Source organism: Palaemon carinicauda, chromosome 42 (genome assembly GCF_036898095.1).
Source record: "Palaemon carinicauda isolate YSFRI2023 chromosome 42, ASM3689809v2, whole genome shotgun sequence".
NCBI classification, from domain to species: domain Eukaryota; kingdom Metazoa; phylum Arthropoda; class Malacostraca; order Decapoda; family Palaemonidae; genus Palaemon; species Palaemon carinicauda.
Genome location: NC_090766.1, coordinates 7,628,194 through 7,635,693, shown reverse-complemented (window position 1 = coordinate 7,635,693; position 7,500 = coordinate 7,628,194). Strand labels below are relative to the sequence as shown.

The window sequence follows — 7,500 nt, the reverse complement described above, 5'->3', positions numbered from 1 at the left end:
GGCAAATCTTTCGTACCTCTAACGACCATGTCAGGTGGAATGGTTACATTGTAATTGCTAGATTGTGATTGGTCGGAGCCGAGAAGGAAAAATGCAAGGGGTTGTAGGTTTATACTTAATAAAGAAAAGGGTAATTTATATATATATATATATATATATAAATATATATATATATATATATATATATATATATATATATATATATAAAATATATATATATATATATATATATATATATATATATATATATATATATATATATATATATATATATTGTGTGTATAAATGTATTATATGTGTGTATGTATGTTTATATTTGTGTATACTATATGATGGGAATGATAACAATAATGGAAATTATTTAGCAGTAGTGTCCATTTCTTGAGCAATGTATGGAAGACATAATCAAAAGTACTTATACAAAAGTATGAAGTCCCTTTTAACCACCTTACCCCATTACTACTCATAAACAGTATATATTCTCTCTCTCTCTCTCTCTCTCTCTCTCTCTCTCTCTCTCTCTCTCTCTGATCACTGGGGTCATGATGCTACCTTTCCTTCCAAGGGACCCCCTACCTCTTCTAATAGTCCGATCGTGGAACCATTAACGTCTCGGATGCTTTACATCTTCGAACAACCTTATTTTACCGCGTTGACGCCTTTACTGGGGACCTCCAGCCGTGCCCCTGCGACTAGACCGTGTTCGCTGGGGTGGCCTCCGTGTCCTTGCTTTCTGGGAGGCCGATTTTCGCACGCGAGGGCGCACACACGCACACACACACACACACACACATTCTCAACGCATTGTTGGTACGTAAGTTTGGATGGTTGCATTAATCATGTGGTGGCCAATGTGGTAACATCCCTGACTGGTGAACGCCAGACTGGGGTTCCAGTCTCGCTTAAATTCGTTAGTTCCTTTGGTCGCTTCAATTTCACCATTTTTGTGAGCTAAGTATTGGGGTGTTTGGTGGAGCCTATAGGTGTATCTGCTGAGTCATCAGCAGCTATTGCCTGGCCCTCCTTGGTCCTAGCTTGGGTGGAGAGGGGGCTTGGGCGCTGATTATAGATTATATTGATTACATTACTCAGGCATTCACTATTCATCGTGAACTAATTCACCATCGCAATACACATAATTGCTTCAACAGTGACAATGTTATGCTAACGTATACTTATACGATGAAATAATTAAACTAATTCCCTTACGAAATACATAAATGACAATTCATATGTAAACAAGTATTGGCATGATTATACATACATACATATACCAAGGCACTTCCCCCAATTTTGGGGGGTAGCCGACATCAACAAATGAAACAGAAACAAAAAGGGGACCTCTACTCTCTACGTTCCTCCCAGCCTAACAAGGGACTCAACCGAGTTCAGCTGGTACTGCTAGGGTGCCACAGCCCACCCTCCCACATTATCCACCACAGATGAAGCTTCATAATGCTGAATCCCCTACTGCTGCTACCTCCGCGGTCATCTAAGGCATCGGAGGCAGCAGCAGGGCCTACCGGAACTGCGTCACAATACATGCACTATTTACAGAAGTAGATTCAATAATCTGTTACTACTATTATTTAACCCACGGATGTCTTCGTAACCCAAGATGTTGAAATATGATGATGTTAAATTGTTCACCTATTTTAATGTGACTAAGAACAATTATGTGTCAATAAATCTTCATCTCACACGTTTGGAGTCGAGCAAAGAGCAGACGAGAGAAACTTCTACCTTCCAAGGCAGTAATGGATATAGTTTATTCCACATTATCGGCTATGGAGCCTTTGTAGTTCGTTGGGACAGACTGGGTATAAAATTTCAAAAGTGTGGAAAACCCACAATTTGAAAGGGAAGTAACACAAGATCACAACCTAATTTAGGGTTCCGCACCTAATCTAACCTACGTTACCAAAGTTATGTGTGGGAAACCCCTCTTTAAAAGGGAAACAACACAAGATCACAACCTAACTTGGGGTTCCCCACCTAACCCAACCTACGTAAAAAAAAAGTTGTTTGGAAAACCCACACTTTTAAAGGGAAACAACACAATTTTACCACCTAACTTAAGGTTCCCCACCTAACCTAACCGACGTAACAGAAGTTATGTGTGGAAAACCCACACTTTTAAAGGGAAACAACACAATTTTACCACCTAACTTAAGGTTCCCCACCTAACCTAACCGACGTAACAGAAGTTATGTGTGGAAAACCCACACTTTTAAAGGGAAACAACACAATTTTACCACCTAACTTAAGGTTCCCCACCTAACCTAACCGACGTAACAGAAGTTATGTGTGGAAAACCCACACTTTTAAAGGGAAACAACACAATTTTACCACCTAACTTAAGGTTCCCCACCTAACCTAACCTAACGTAGGTGCCGTATCCTTACTCAACCCCTGTGTTTGCTTAGCTTCCCAATCGGCCTCCCGCCTGGCAAGGTAACACTAAATCATAATATTTATTATGTTAAGTCATAAATCTAGCTTCATATTATTGCATTTCAGACAACAACTTCATTATAAAGAAAATCGATTTGACAAGTAATGAAGAATGTTTAAACCTGTCCAACTATATTCACCATTCGGCCATGATGCGAATTTAGACATGTTTGGCCCAACTCGTGTTTAGAAATGAATAACTAATTATGAAAAGCTCCAATTTGTAATTTCATTCAAATGGTAGGCCTACTGTTAAAGGTAAAAGTGTCTGGTTTCAGTTCCAATTTCATCAGAATAGTTGATCACCAGAACGTCAGCCGGGTAAGCCCAATCCCTTACTGTAGTGCCCAACCACAACAGTGGCCTTCCCAGTAAAAAGCTTAAACTCGTCGTCCCGGGCTGGGATCGATATGCTGCCATGCAAATGCTAGGCGGACACGTTACCACTGTACTGACCGATTACTATAGTGACTAAAAGAACACTTATAGTCAATTCTTTTTAGTGAGGCAGATTTACACCGACTCGCAGGGGTGCCCTTTTAGCTCGGAAAAGTTTCCTGACAGCTGATTGGTCAAAAGTATTTTTGTCCGACCAATCAGCTATTAAGAAACTTTTCCGAGCCAAAAGGGCACCCCTGCGAGTCGGTTGCAATAATGCCTCACTAAAAAGAATTGACTATAGGTAACATTGATTTTAAATGAGTAGGGAAAAATTAAATTGAACCTATCTTTTACGCTTATTAGTTAGCGTATTTGCGCGGTAGCGTATATGAAAATTAAGCTTCTGTACGTCCAATTATGCCCTAAAGGAACTTTCGAGCTTAATTCATTTCAATGAAGGTAATTTACAACATTACTGTGCAATTAATGTAACCTATTCCCGGAAGAGGTTTGCGTATAAAATGACACTTTCCCTCGCTTGAGTAATCGTTATTTGAAGGAAAGTTCTGAAATGATCGTCACATTGTAAGTTAAGTTTTATACTTATCATAAAAAAATCCTACTCCTGGGTATTATTATTACTAGTGTACGCGGCCCGTACAAAATGACGGCTAAATATTTAGATTGATATGCACACACATGCATACCCCCTCTCGTCAGGGTATGGCTACTCCCAATCCTAGGGATGGGGGAGAATTTAGCTTGACCGGATATATATATATATATATATATATATATATATATATATATATATATATTATATATATATGTGTGTGTGTGTACAATATATATATATATATATATATATAATATATATATATATATATATATATAACCAGACACTTTATTATATAGGGGAGATTATTATTATTATTATTATTATTATTATTATTATTATCATGTTTACTGCCACTACTATTCCTTTACTTAGTACTTATCATTCATATGCCATTAGTTTTTTTTTACATGAGCATAATCGGAAAAAAATACCCCTTATAAAAATAAAAAAAATTATACGAATCCATTAATTGACCTTTAACCTAGCTCTGGCGGCCCTAAAAAAACTAAAGCCTGTATGAAGAAGAACTTAAAACGCCAAGCCAGAATGCTGGTCGAAAAATGAAAACATCCGAAATTAAGACAAACCTTCATGACGTCTGTCCGATTTGAATAGACTTTCCGCTCGTTCGCCCATTGGCGAGAGCATTGGGAAAATGCACCTTAGGGCAAGACACCGTAAGGACGAAGCTCGCGAGAAAAATAAGTGGCGCTAAATAGCGTGCTCGTGTTTAGTTATACGCGCCACCACCCAAAAAATTTGGCGGGTAAAGTGTTTGACCGCGAAACGGCCAACATCACGCGAGAGATGATCCTACGGTTTGGCCTGGGCGGGAGGAGAAATTAGGGACATGAAACGAATGAAAGTAATTTGTAACGTTGGTGTAGGATACCGAATGGTTTTTTTTTTTTTTTTTTTTTTTTTTTTTTTTTTTTTTTGTGAATAAGAGAGAGATGTTCAACTTCACTTTTAACTCCCGGATAAGAGAGAAAAGTGGGAATCCGTAACTCACTCTCTCTCTCTCTCTCTCTCTCTCTCTCTCTCTCTCTCTCCTCTCTCTCTCTCTCTCTCTTCTCTCTCTCCTCTCTCTCTCCTTGATTCATCTTAATCCAGAACGGTTACCCGATATGAGTTCCCGAATAAAGAAAAGCTGGAATTAGTAAATCTCTCTCTCTCTCTCTCTCTCTCTCTCTCTCTCTCTCTCTCTCTCTCTCTCTCTCTCTCTCCTCTCTCTCTCTCTCTCTCTCTCTCTCTCAGCAAAATCTTGCCTTTTAACATCCTCTTTCATACACCACGTTATTGCTTTGAACAGAAGAATTTCTTGGAGATGTATCCACGGCATTCTTGCTTTGAACAGAAAGAATGTGATCAATTTGTTTGTAAAAAAATTCGGGAATAACTGGACGGGATTTTTATATCAGTTACGAATTGAGAATGACAAATGTAATACATTACAACGAAAAGCAGCGGGAAAGCTTCGATAGAAAATTAAAAACGATTTATGCTGACCCGGTGCACGTTAGAAATGTCGAGTCGAAATTAATTTACCAGTAAACCACCACTGGTTAAATGAAATTACAAAATGCACTTAAAAATGCCTAGTCTATGCCCTCATTATAAATACCAAGTCCATGTCTTCACTATAAATACCCAAGTCCATACCCTTGCTATGAATACCCAAGTCCATGCCCTCACTATAAATACCCAAGTCCATGGCCTCACTATAAACACCCAGTCCATGCCCTCACTATAAATACCCAAGTCCATGGCCTCACTATAAACACCCAGTCCATGCCCTCACTATAAATACCTAAGTTCATACCCTCATTATAAATACCAAGTCCCTGTCCTCACTATATATTACCAAGTCCATGTCCTCACTATAAATACCCAAGTCCATACTCTCACTATAAATACCCATGCCATTCCCTCACTATAAATACCAAGTCCATGTCCTCACTATAAGTACTCAAGTCTATACCCTCACTTTAAATACCCAAGTCCATGCCCTCACTATAAACACCCTGTACATGCCCTCATTATAAGTACCAAGTCTATGCCCTCACTATCAACTACCCAAGTCCATGCCCTCACTATAAATACCCAAGTCCATGCCCTCACTATAAACACCCTGTACATGCCCTCATTATAAGTACCAAGTCTATGCCCTCACTATAAATACCCAAGTCCATGCCCTCACTATAAACACCCTGTACATGCCCTCATTATAAGTACCAAGTCTATGCCCTCACTATAAATACCCAAGTCCATGCCCTCACTATAAATACCCAAGTCCATGCCCTCACTATAAACACCCAGTACTTGCCCTCATTATAAATACCAAGTCCATGCCGTCACTGTCTAACCAAAGTTTATTTGATTTCATCTTTACTCTCTTGTTCCTTTCGGTAACGTTCGCAATCCATAACTCAAAGATATTTATTATTGAGATAAACATTTTTATACATTTTTGAAGATTAACTCTGCGTAGATTACATTAATTATCAAAGATCACCAATTGATAACTGAGAGTTATCACTGGCTACTTTCCTCTTGTAATGGTAGGAGAGACTCTTTAGCTATAGTAAGCGGTTCTTCTAGGAGAAGGACACTCCTAAATCAAACAATTGTTCTCTAGTCTTGGGTAGTGCCATAGCCTCTGTACCTTGGTCTTTCACTATCTTGGCGGTAGAGTTTTCTTGCTTGAGGGTACACCCGGGCACACTTCTATCTAATTTCTCTTCCTCTTGTTTTGTTAAAGTTTTTATAGTTATATAGGAAATATTTATTTTAATTAAAATAAAATGTTTTAAGAACAATAACAACATTAAAATAAATATTTCATATATAAACTATAAAAAACTTTAACAAAACAAGAAGAGAAACAAGACAGAGCAGCGTGCCCTAGTGTACCCTCAAGCAAGAGAACTCTAACCCAAGACAGTGGAAGACCATGGTACAGAGGCTATGGCACTACCCAAGACTAGATAACAATTGTTTGATTTTGGAGTTTCCCTCTCCTAGAAGAACTGCTTACCATAGCTAAGGAGTCCCTTCTTCCCTTAATAAGAGGAAAGTAGACGTAATCCTTCAGGGCTGAGGTACTTACCAAGAATGCCATCGATGCTGTGGTCCTTCCGAGGGTCGTCATCTCGCTTCCCCCCCTCTGAGGATTCTGCTGATGGAACTCACTGAGGGCGCCGTGCCCTTGTCTACTACGCCCTCCTGTAGGAGAAAGAGACGTTGCTGTTAGTGATGATAAAGTGTAATTTCGTATTTGAATTTTTTTTTTTAAAGACTTGGTTTTATTATTATTTTTTCTGGTTGAATAAATTAGTGATGATAAAGTTGTGTAATTTCATATTTGAAATGTTTTTTTTTTTTTAAAGATTTGGTTTATTATTATTTTTTCTGGTTGAATAAATTTAAACAAAATACTAATTAATAAAAAAAAAGGCTTAATTGGTTGATTTAAAGACCATTTGGAGAACAGAGAGGCTGGTCGGGTTAATTTGAAGAAGGTAGCAATTGAAAAATAAAATCTATACTTATTTTCCAAAGATTAAGGCCAAAGGCTAGATTGGTTAACGTTAAAAAATAATTAAAGGGTTAATAGGTTCATTTAACAAAAAAAAAAAAAACTTTGAAAAACCAAAATATAAATTGAATGATTTAAAAAAATAAGCACGGAAGTACAAAAGACTAAACATTGAAAAAGTATATAATACAATAGACTAAATTGGTTTATTTACTATGGGGAAACCAAATGCTAGATTGGTTAATTAATAAAATAACTGTTGAATCAAAATCTTAAACAGGTTAATTAAAGAAAAAGGCAAACTTGAAAATTTTACAGAAATTAAACTTAATTTTCTAAAAATGAAAACTCCTAACCAAAAATGTATTAAGAGCACAAATATAATTATCATAATGGAAACCACTTATGATAAATTCTACTATCCCCCTATCAGTTTTAGGACAAACATGTTTGAAATTTATTAAAAATTCTATATGGTTTTAAATTCTTTCCTGAATGAAATCAATAT

General features: G+C 37.3%; 1 pseudogene; it reads right to left on the bottom strand.

Moving 5' to 3' along the window:
• The window catches only part of LOC137632868 (protein gooseberry-neuro-like), a 52,684-nt pseudogene that overhangs the window by 8,089 nt on the left and 37,095 nt on the right, over positions 1 to 7,500 (bottom strand).